Source organism: Musca autumnalis, unplaced genomic scaffold (assembly GCF_047663935.1).
Source record: "Musca autumnalis isolate F117 unplaced genomic scaffold, ASM4766393v1 scaffold_3, whole genome shotgun sequence".
Lineage (NCBI taxonomy): Eukaryota > Metazoa > Arthropoda > Insecta > Diptera > Muscidae > Musca > Musca autumnalis.
In genome coordinates, this window is record NW_027411866.1 from 191,417,889 (window position 1) to 191,429,825 (window position 11,937).

The 11,937-nt window shown below is 37.8% G+C and overlaps 1 protein-coding gene across 6 annotated transcripts in view; it reads right to left on the reverse strand.

The window, feature by feature from the left end:
* The window catches only part of LOC141398619 (glutathione hydrolase 1 proenzyme), a 164,266-nt gene extending 160,820 nt beyond the window's left edge, over window positions 1-3,446 (reverse strand). For 2 of the 6 annotated variants that reach the window (XM_073976074.1, XM_073976060.1), the window contains exon 1: window positions 3,182-3,270. The gene's annotated coding sequence lies outside the window, so the exon portion shown is untranslated. Of the gene's footprint in view, window positions 1-3,145 lie in introns of all 6 variants that reach the window. The other 4 variants (XM_073976059.1, XM_073976072.1, XM_073976058.1 and 1 more) reach the window with 4 other exon arrangements.
* Between the last annotated feature and the right edge of the window lie 8,491 nt (window positions 3,447-11,937).

An 11,937-nucleotide genomic window follows, 5' to 3' on the forward strand; every position in this document is an offset into this window, starting at 1 on the left:
TACGGGAAAAATGGGCCTCGTCAAAAAGTTTCAGAGAATTTGGAATTGATTTAGCCATGTCCGTCGGTCTGCCTGCCTGTCTGGTTGGATGGAGCGCACGGTAACTCTCGAACGGATCAACCGATTCGGTCCAAAATTTGGCTTTCGTAATATTTTGTCCAAAGCGGACCGATATAACCCATCTTTGAACTGATGGGTTATATCGGTCCGCTCCTTCAGATTTTGTCTGTAACCTTTCTTTTCACTTACGGACTGTCGGATTTTTTTCGCCCATTGATGCTGATTGTGGTTTATTATCGTCCATGTAAGAATTATCCCGCTTAGTGAGACTTATGTGTTTTAGTTTTTCATGGCCGTTGAACCTCACCATTTGTAAATATATCGTTTTTCTTGATCGGGAGCGCTACCACCGTTGTCTCGAAAATTAATCTGCAAGCCGATGCAGTCATAAGATTAGCAAATATAGCGATTATAAAACAATAGGCTTCCGAAATTCGTCTACAAATATATAATATTCCTGAATATTTTCTGAAAATTGCATGAAATTAAATGTTCAGTAGTTTTGGAAAAATAATGTATTGAAAAGAGTGGGCGTTGTCATCTGTTTTCAAGATATAACATATTTAAAAAAGTGGGCGTGGTCCGGTATATTGGCTTCCAATATGTACCTAGGGTATACACAACACCATTGCCGCCCAAATTTATGCTGAAACCGATATAATCATAAGTTTGGCTTATACATAAAAGAAAAGCGTGGGAAAGGTACCCCACCTCCTCCGAAATTCATAAGATATACATAACAACGGCAAACATTGAGCTTTTGCTGCAAATTTGATGGAAATCGGTTTCGCAGTATTGGAGATATAACATTTAGAAAAGCAGGCTTGGTCGGGTCTTTAGGCCCCAAAGAAGTACTACATTGTAGATTAATCCGTAAATTTTTAAACCGATACAAGTTTCAAATGGGGAAAGTCCATACCCCCTGAGAAATTAGCCTGAAAGGTGCAAAACAACCCTATGATACCGTGTGTAGTGGTTGGAGCGCAAGATAACTCTCGAACGGATATGCCGACTCGGTTAGTCAAAAATATGGCCTTCTTAATATTTTGTCTAAGCTTAGTTTAAGTTCAAAGATAAGCCACTCCTTCAGGTACCTCTCCACATTCCACAAAAGTTCAAAAATGTTCGGAAAAATTTTACTATATTTGTACACTCCTTCGGGTACTACCCACACAAAATTTCGGATAACTTCACTTTAAGACCAGCTCTCGAATCACTTTGATTTTTGTTGAAGCAACTTGCGTTCGCTGCCTCAATAACGACGGTAAAAGTTTTTTTCAGGTGTAAGTCCATACTTCCTGAGAAAACAGCCCGTAAGGTGTAAAAAAAACCTCTTTGTCACCATATGTAGTAGCTGGAGAGCACGATAACTCTCAAACTGATCAACTGATTGGGTCCAAAATGTGGCCTTCGTCATATTTTTTGTCCAAACTTAGTTTCAGTTTGAAGATGGGCAATACGATCCACAGGTTCTGGTACTTCTTCCAATATTAAAAAATGACACTAAAATTCTATGCACGATATCTCTTGAGCGGGGCAACCAATTTGGTCCTAACTTTGGATCTTCTAATATTTTGTCCAAATTTAGTTTAACTTCTAAAATGGCCCATATCGGTCCTCTCCTTAGGGTACCTCCTCCACAAAAGTTCAAAATTTGTGTCTAAGTGAAGTTTAGGGTCTGCTCGAAGATCCTTTGGAAATATATACCGATGATGTTCGTTGTGGTCCTGTTTACAGCGATATTATGTTTTCCGTGGACAAGTCCATGCTTCCTGGCATTCTGATCCAAAAGTTATACGATGACTCATTGAAACTAGTAGTGGATGTGATATCTATCGAAAAAATATGACTCCCAAAATAAGATCCATTTCGGTTCATTCCTTTAAGTACCGCAACACTTTTGAAGTTTAATCCTAATCCACATCTTTGTCGGCAAGTTCAAATGTCCAAAAAGTGCTACAAAATTCTGAATAGACACTAAATACATTCGATATGTCCGTAGATGAAAGTTTCAATTCACATATGCAGAGGGTATACTTATCTCTGTCGTCAAAGCCGACTGATACTTTTTTACTTGTTTCCCTTTGATTTAAAACCAGTCTAGTGCAATGGTTACCATGCCAGCCTTGTACGCTGAATGCCTGGATACGATTTCCATACTAGACAACATCAAAGAAACCGATTTGGCACCTTTTAATATTTGTCCAAACTTACGTCAAGTTCTCTATCGGTCTAATCCTTCGTGAAGACACCACCCCCACAAAATTTGAAGTGTTTTCGATAAAATATTGTGCACGATAACTCTCTAAGAGAGTAACCGATTTGATCTAAACTATGCATATCGTAATATTAATTCCAGACATAGATTGGCTTTGAATATGAAGTGTATTTATCAACTACTTAAGTACCTCCCACACAAAATTTAGTTTAAGTTTAAGGATATATCTTGGATCGCTTTGAACTTTTTTGCAGCAGGATTTCCCCTCGGCCTTTTTTAAGACGGCAAAAAATACATGTCGGAACCAAATATAATTACTGATAAGCACGAAAACTTATGAATTGTGTATCCGATTTGTCCGAAAATTTGCACATGCTGATTAATATTTTTTCCGAGCGGACACCAAATTCCAAGAAGGTCGTGTTGAAATTTGGATAGCAGATAATAATTGTGATTACAACTGCCAAATTTTGTAGGCTCTCCTTGAAGACAATTTGCGAAGTCACCCAAGAGTAAGGCGTGTGGGCAAAGTTCCTCAAATAGCATCCAACTTAAAAAAGTATAAATCTAACACATTATTTTAATTTAATATTATTAATTTAATTCCATTAAATCTTTCAATTTCTTTGTTAAAATATTGAATAAGACTATTTACATTTAATAAGACTTTCACACAAATTTCAATTCTATTATTTCTTCTTCGGTAGAGGTTAATTGCAATTCATGTTGACCGTTCCACTGTATTTTCTTTGTTTTCACTTGCAATTTCTTTTAGTCTTCCTGTGGCGTTTGCAATGTTTACACTTTCTTTGTATTTGTATTTTTGTATTTTATTTTTCGCCAAAAAAAAAATTATTTATTATTCACCTATTTTATTAGCAAAAACAATCAAATGTCTCACACGGTAAATTTCGTTCGAGTTGAAGAAAATCGTTTTCCAAAAATTATAAAAAACACAAAGTTCTAACTTTGCTGACGTTTAGTTTAACACTAAAATCTCAATATCCGTTTTTAGTCAAATTCACCCCCAATGATCTTACATTTTTGCCGATTTGTGAGTTTTCACACCAGCACCACAAATAAATCCAAACAAATAGCAACCAGACCTACAGACAAATAGACAAACGCATGCATAAACCGACCGGTAGATAGATAGAAAAAAGTAATTGTAGTTTTTTTTTCGTTTTTCTTCTTTAATAAACATTTGTGTGAATTGTGTGTAGATTTGAATTTGGAAGCTGTGGAAGCTCGCTCGGTGGATTCTCATGCAGCAATGTATAATCTAAAGGTTGTTGAAATATATGTTTGTGTGTGAATAAATATCATTCGTAAATTTTGAATTTTGAAAATTTTTTACTTTTTGTTGCTATAATTTATTTTGGAGAATATGTTCGAGGAATATTTAGGTACAATTGCGTTGATGTGTCGGTGAATTTATAATTAAATTCAATGAATTTGTATCTATGGTAATCATTTAACCCTTTTAATGTAAACAAAAAAAGAAAATATTTTTTGGTATTAATGAAAAAAACTAAGAGATTTTAATGAGGTTTTTTTAACAATGAATTACTTCTCAAATAGAATTATGTAAACAATACAAAAAGGACTGCTGAATGAATGATCTGTAGTAATTATGAGTGGAAAACAAAATACACTTCACAATGTATTTGGTCAGATAATTGTCAAAATGACTCCAAAGTTAGGTGGTGACTTTTGCGTATATATCATCTCGAGCCAAATCTACTCTGGTTTGTCGTGGCATAAGACGCTTCTCACCTGCGATAAATGATGGATTTTTCCCGAAGACCGCATTCACACAATAGTTGTTTATGGCATCTGCGACTGCATCGCTGTGAATGACATTCAAACCCTGAGGAAAAATAAAATAGATTACTTCGTGTAGCGTTACGGTAATTTATTAAAACGACTCTTAAAGGCATCAATCCTACCCACATAAAAAAAAAATAATGAACACAATATATTTTATAGTTTCTGAGAAATAGTTGCTTCTTTCTCCAGAAATAAGCAAAAATTACATATTTTCAAAAATTGGGAAACATTTTTCGTCTTAAGAGGCACGCCACGCCCACTACTTCCAATATGTTGATCCAATTTTTTGCTTTCCTTAGTTTCACTATGTTTGCTATCTAATCTTATACAGAAATTAACAATAGGTGACAACAACAGATGGGGTTTTGGTAGGAAAATCGATTTCTGAACCACTGCATAGCTTATCACAGACATATCGCGTTATATGTGGTCAACAAGGTTTCTTTATCTGCACCCCAAGTACTGCAGGGACTTAACGACACTGTTCCTACATCTCAAACTGTCGCATATAGCCGTGGTATGAGCGGACGACATGAAAATGCTAGAATGTTCCTAAAATGTTGGGCTAGTTTGTGGTCGGAATTCTGCTACTATTGACCATGACATTCAACTCTGTTCTTACATCTGCCCTCCATGTGGTGAACAGAGTGGCCGTAGATTTAGTGGCAGATATTTGCATATTCCTCTAATGAAAACTTGTGGTAAGATTGATCAAATAGGAGTTCAGCCATTCACAAATGACATCAGCGAAGATCGCACAATCATCCGTATACGTTACAAACTCAATACCTTCTGGAAGGGGCGGAATAAGTAGAGGTAGAGGTTAAACAACCCAATAGATATCACGCCACCTTTGGGGGAACTTCCTGTTTTTATACCCTCAGCATTTATGCTAACAAGGGTATATAAACTTCCATACGGGCAAAATGTGCCTCATCGAAATAATGGTTTTAGACCCCAAGTATGTTTGGACCAAATCCAATTCTGACAATTTGGAGTTGATTTAGCCATGTCCCCCCGTCTGTCTGTCTGGCTGGTGCGCACCAAATTTTGGGTATCGTAATATTTTTCCTAAACCTAGTTTAAGTTCGAAGATGTGCCATATCGGTTCACTCCTTCGGGTACCTCCCCCACAAAAGTTCGAAAATGTTGGGAAAAATTGAGCGCACCATAACTCTTGAAGGTAGTAACCGATTTTAGTCCATGCTTTGCTCATCCTGAAATTTCTACTCAATCGGTCCACTCCTTCGGGTACCACCCAAACAAAATTTCGGAAAAGTTCAGTATAGGACCTGCTCTCGAATCGTTTTGGTTTTTGCTGTAACAACTTCCGTTCACTGCCCCCCACACGACGCTACAAGTTTTATCAGGGGCAAGTCCATACTTCCTGAGAAAGTAGCCTGAAAGTTGTAAAAATCCCTATGGAACCATGTGTAGTGGCTGGAGCGCACTATACCACTCGAACTGGTCAACCGATTTGGCCGGAAATTTGGCCTTCCACATATTTTATCCAAACTTACTTTCAGTTCGAATATGGGCAATAGCGGTCCACAAGTTCCAGTACTTCCCCCCAGTATTTAAAAAATGTCACTATAATGGTATGCACGATACACTTTCTTGAACAGGGTAACCAATTTGGTGCAAACTTTCGATCTCCTAATATTTTGTCCAAATTTAGTTTAACTTCCAAAGATGGCCCATATTGGTCCTCTCCTTAAGGGACCTTCCCTGCAAAAGTTCAACATTTTTGTTTAAGTGCAGTTTAGGGTCGAAGATCCTTTGGAATTGTTAGCCGATGCTATTCGTTGTGGTCCTGTTTACAGCGATATTATGTTTTCCGTGGACAAGTTCATGCTTCCTGGCATTATGGTCCAAATGTTATACGATGACCCACTGAAATGACTAGTGGGTGTGATATCTATCAAAAAGATATGACTCCCAAAATAAGATCCACTTTCATAATGAACTATGTCGGTCCATTCCTACAAGTACCACCCCCGCAACACTTTTCAACTTTAATTCTAATCCACTTTTTTGTCTGTCAGTTCAAATGTTTTAAAAGGGCCTCAAAGTTCTTAAAAGACCCTAAATACATTCGATCTATCCGTAGATAATTGTTTCAATTCACATAGGCCGGCAGTATATGTCTTTCGGCAAAGCCGACTGATACTTTTTACTTGTTTTTTTTTTTTAATTCCAGGTACGACTGGCGTCCACAAATGTAATTGATTATCATACGTTTCAAACTTGGCCGGAGGGTTGTCTGTTCGATGTCCTCAAACAGCGTGGAGTACTTGACAGTATCGAAGGCTTTTGATAAATCAAGCACCTCCATCACTGTTCTATCACACGGCTTGCACTGGTTGAGTCCTCTACTAATATGCGTGGAGATGGCGTGCAGCGCTGTTGTCGTCCTGTGTTGATGATCGTCAACTGGATAGATATTTCTGAGGCTGGGAAGTACTAAAGCCTGAAGGGTCCTTGCTACGGGCGACAAAAGCAATATAGGTCTGTACGATGCTGGCATCCTTGCCTTGTTTCAGTGCCCATTTTCCAGACTTCGGAAACCATGTGTAGCCACCCACATGGGTGGATTGAGAACTTCGGTGGGATAGGCGATTCCCGTCTCATTCAGCTGTTTCAGCATTACCATGTACATGCCATCAGGGTCCAATGCTTTGAATAATTTAGCGTTGTGATGGTTCCACCTCGATAGGAAGAGATCTAATGTGACGTAGTATTCTTCTCTTCACCCTATTACTCCCAGGCTGCTCGACAAACTCTTAATTAAAATAACTTGGACACCTCTTCGGATCTGTCAGCGTAACGTCGTAACGCCAAAAGTAACTGAGGTGCTATCTTCCCTTCCTCCTGGATTCGAGAGGGACTTATCCGTTTCGGCTCCAATATTGTAACTCTTCCGACGATTTAACCACTGGTTTCTCTTATACTCAACGACCAATATGTTCTGTGTCAGCTCCCAGTGACTCCAGATACTGGGGCTGGTACGGCGAAGCTCAACACGATCATTTGCTAATCATGTCGCCTCTGCTAGAAAATTTAGTTTCACTTCCGGTGTACGATCAGCAGGTAACAGGTACGGCGAGAAGAGCTGGGCAGATCCCTGAATCAGTGAAGTCTCTGAAACTAGGCCAAGTAGCTTTCACTTGATTGATGAAAGTGCGGCATTCCGAGGTGATGAAATCGGGCGGTCTGATAATGGAGACAATTATGGGGAGATGATCCGGACTGCTCGACAAACTGTCTATTAAAATAACTTCGGATCTGTCAGCGTAACGTCGTAACGCCAAAAGTAACTGAGGTCCTATCTTCGCTCTTTCTTGGGTTCGAGAGGGACTTATACGTTACGCAGAATTCACTTATTTCGTCTCCAATATTGTAACTCTTCAGATGATTTAACCACTTATTTCTCTTATGCTCAACGACCAATCTGTTTGTTCTGTGTCAGCTTCCAGTGTCTCAAGATACTGGGGCTGGTACGGCGAAGCTCATCTCGCTCACTTGCTAATCACGTCGCCTCTGCCAGAAAGTTTGGCTTCAGATCGGGTATAGGATCAGCAGGGTATACACGAACATCAGAAGAGCTGGGCAGATCTCTGAATAAATGAACTCTCTGAAACTAGGCCAAGTAGCTTTCACATGATTGATGAAAGTGCGGCATTCCGAGGTGATGAAATCGGGCGGTCTACTAATGGAGACAATTATGGGGAGATGGTCCTGTGGCGAAGCAACCATTGAATTTTTAGTTTTCATTTGTTGAAAATAGTATACACACTTTTTGTTTTTAAAAAATATTTTTTTCAGTCTCATCAGAACTTTCACTCGTAATTTTGTTTCATCAATAAATATTCATTAAAATTCTTTTTTAAAAACAGACGCGTTTTTAATAAATATTAGTGCTTTCCACATTGGTGACCCCGTACATTGAATACGATGTCTCGCGAAGAAAATTGTGCAAACGCAAACCTTAGCGTTGGTGATGGAGTCAATAACAACGAACCAATTCTTCAATCAGCTCAAATTTTGCCTCAACAAATTTCAGCAACAGCTGCCGTCAAAATTCCCCCGTTTTGGAAACACAATCCTAAATTGTGGTTCATTCAAGTGGAGGCAGTTTTTAAAGTCAACAGAATTACTCGGGGTGAAACAAAATTCGATCATATATTATGCAACCTGGACCCTGAAACACTAGAGTTTGTATCAGATATAATCTTGGCCACTGATTTTCATGGATGCAAATACGAAGCATTGAAAAATAAGTTAATTGCTGCGTTTACGGAATCAGACGAGAAAAAGCTCCGCAGGCTCTTGGTAGGTCATGCAATTGGTGATCAGAAACCAAGCCATTACTTACAATTTATGCGCAATACAGGACTGGGTCAAGTAAGTGATTCTGTTTTAAAGTCATTGTTTTTGGAGCAGATGCCCGAAAATGTGCGTATTATCCTTGTTGGTAACAAAGGTACATTGGATGAAATAGCGGCACAGGCAGACAATATCATGGAGCAGTTATCTCCTTCTATTTCGACGGTTTCAAATAGCCCAATTTCCCTTAATGCAATACTGGACAAAATAGATGCACTTGAGAAACGCTTTGTGGACACGCGATCTCATTCACCCGATGTTACAAGATTTAATCGAAGCACAAGAAGCAGATCAAGAAGCCGCAACAGTAGAAAGAAATATTGTTGGTATCATAACATTTTTAAAGACAAAGCCTTAAAATGTGTTTCCCCATGTTCGTTTCAAAAAAACTAATTTCGAATTCGGACGTCGCGGCATCCGAATTTATGATCAATACGTCATGCCGCCTGTTTATTAGAGATCAATGTTCCAAATATGATTTTTTGGTAGACACTGGAGCTGACGTTTCTGTTGTACCAAAATCCTTTCTCAAGAAGTCAACACTTATCATAAACAATAATAGTAGTGTCATTAATCTTTTTGCTGCGAATGGAACACCAATTAAAACATTCGGAACCAGTATTGTCCCATTGGACTTAGGTCTCCGGCGCAGTTTCAAATGGAGATTTGTTATAGCGGATGTAACCAAACCAATAATCGGTTCAGACTTCCTAACACATTTCCATATACTTCCAGATTTGAAAAATAAACAACTAGTTGACGGCAAAACATTAATGAAGTCTCAAGCAGAGCTTGCAAATATATCATGGAGTAGCATTACTGCAATACGTACCGATAACTCTCCATACTCAGCATTACTCTCTGAATTCCCTGACATTTATAAGATGGCTAATGTTTTGCAAAGACTTCCTCAGCATACTGTGTATCATCATATAGAAACCAATGGCCCTCCATGTCATGCAAAAGCTCGTCGTCTAGATTCAGAGAAGTTAGCAGCTGCGAAGAAAGAATTTGAGTACATGCTAGAACATGGAATAATTCGTCCTTCTAATTCTGAGTGGTCCAGTTCATTACATATGGTACCCAAAAAGGATGGAACTTGGAGATGCTGTGGAGACTATAGAGGTCTTAACAAAAAAACTATTCCAGATCGATACAACATTCCTTTTTTGACAGACTGCAACCAAAAACTTAACGGATGTACTGTTTTCTCAACATTGGATTTAGTCCGCGCCTATCATCAAATTGACATTCACCCTGATGACATTAAAAAGACAGCTGTTGTAACACCATTCGGTTTGTATGAATATTTGAAAATGCCTTTTGGATTAAGAAATGCCGCTCAAAGTTTTCAACGCCTAATGGAGATTTTGTGTTCTGCTATTTGGATGACGTACTGATAGCTTCTAAAAACCAGGAGGAGCATTTAGAACACCTATGTAGTAGTCTTTACAAGGATGTATGTATATTTTACATGTTATTCGTATTTATTGTTATTATTATTCCTTATTTGAAGTTGCTATTTATATTTGTTTGTTACCTAGTCTTATATATACTACTTTGAATATTATTGTATGTGAGTTAGCCTACTATAATTTATTTCAATGTATACATTCTAAAATATGTCAATAGAAAACAAATAAAGATTCAGTTTGAAATATTTGTGAAAGAGAACAGACGTGTTCTAATTATTCGGCCGACTACAATTTTCAGAAGTGGGAACGATTTTTTTTTTTCTCTCAAAAATTTTTGTGTTCGTTTGCAATGGAGAATATTATTGCAAATCCTGTGGCGGACAAAGCGGAAAATGTTTGTGAGGAAGAACGTTATGAAGTTGCAAAGGATTTTAGAAAAGGCCAGAAGGAATCTATTGAAACGTCAAAGAAGTTTGGAAAAATTCATGAAGTACATCAGAATGGTGCAATAGCAGAACAGAGAAATAAGGCTGTAGAATTTAAAATGTTGGAGAAGGAACTGCAACTTTTGAGGCAAGAGCAAGAACTGTTGTTGCGTGAGAATAAATTTTTGAAAAGAGTGATGGAATATGAAAGGAGGAGTGCTGGTTTTGAATATGCTGGACAAAAAGAGTTTTGTGTGAAGCAGTTTGGAAGTGGAAATAGAGATGGTGAGAAAATAGATCCGATGATTGCAATCATTAAGGAGATTGTCCCTGATTATGATGGCGGTGTACAACCTGACTTTTGGATAAACCAATTCCGAGGAATTATGGAAGTTTATCACGTAAATGACATCACCGCAAAGGCTCTATTGTTAAGCAAACTAAAAGGAAAGGTCCTGAAGTGGTTACACAACAAACGGAATTTTGTTACCCAAGAAGTCGATGTTTTGTTGAATGAAATTAAAGATGTTTTCTCCGTGAGGGTAAATAAACTTTCGTTGCGTCGTAAGTTTGAAGCGAGAACATGGCAATATGAAGAATCATTTATAGATTATTATGATGACAAAATATTACTGGCTAACAACGTTGACATCGCAGATGATGAATTGATTGATTGTATCATAGACGGTATTCCCGACAAGCAGCTCAAAATACAGGCAGGCCTACAATGTTATAAGGACAAATCCCAACTTTTGCAAGCTTTTTCAAGAATAAATTTGGAGAAAACGGAATCGATCTATACGAGAGGAGTATTCCGAAGAAATCAAGACTGTAATATTAAATGTTTCAATTGTAATACACTGGGTCATATGGCAACAGATTGTGAAAAGCCGAAGAATGCTTTTGGAGCATGTTATGGATGTGGAAGTATGGATCATTGGGTGGCAACCTGTCCCAATATGAAGAAGGAAGTTCAACTAGAAGAATATAGAATAAATGATGCAGAGGGAAAAGTGCTTGCACAATCGCTTATGGCTATTGATGTCGAAGAAATTGGCGTATGTGAACCTAAGATTAGTAAATGTGTAGATATTAGTGACAGGAACAAGTTTATAGTGCATAGCTCTGAGAAAAGAATGCAACATGTAGATTCACTAAGTAGAAGTAATAATATAATGGTGTTATGTTCGAACACGTATGAAAAACACGTAAAAAATTGCCAGAATAGAGGTAGGATGCTAAAAGATGAAATAAGGAATGGAGTGGTAGAGAAGATTAGAGTGGTAAATAGTAATGAAGTTTCTCATGAAGTAAAAACAGCAGGTTCCACACAAGCTAATGGCAAAGTAGATACACTAAATAAAGCAATATGTCCAATTTTAGCGAAGTTAGTAGATCCTCAGAATGGAACATATTGGGATAATGTTGAAAATCGAACAATTAAGAAACAACCAAATGATGATGGATGCGAATTTAATGGTGAAATTTCTAATGTGGATTTAAGTGTACACCACGTATTTAGAAAGAAAAAAACCAAAGGAAAAACAAGAATAACTTCAATGCTATCATGAAAGTAACTTTAACAAAAAAAGAAAAGGACAAG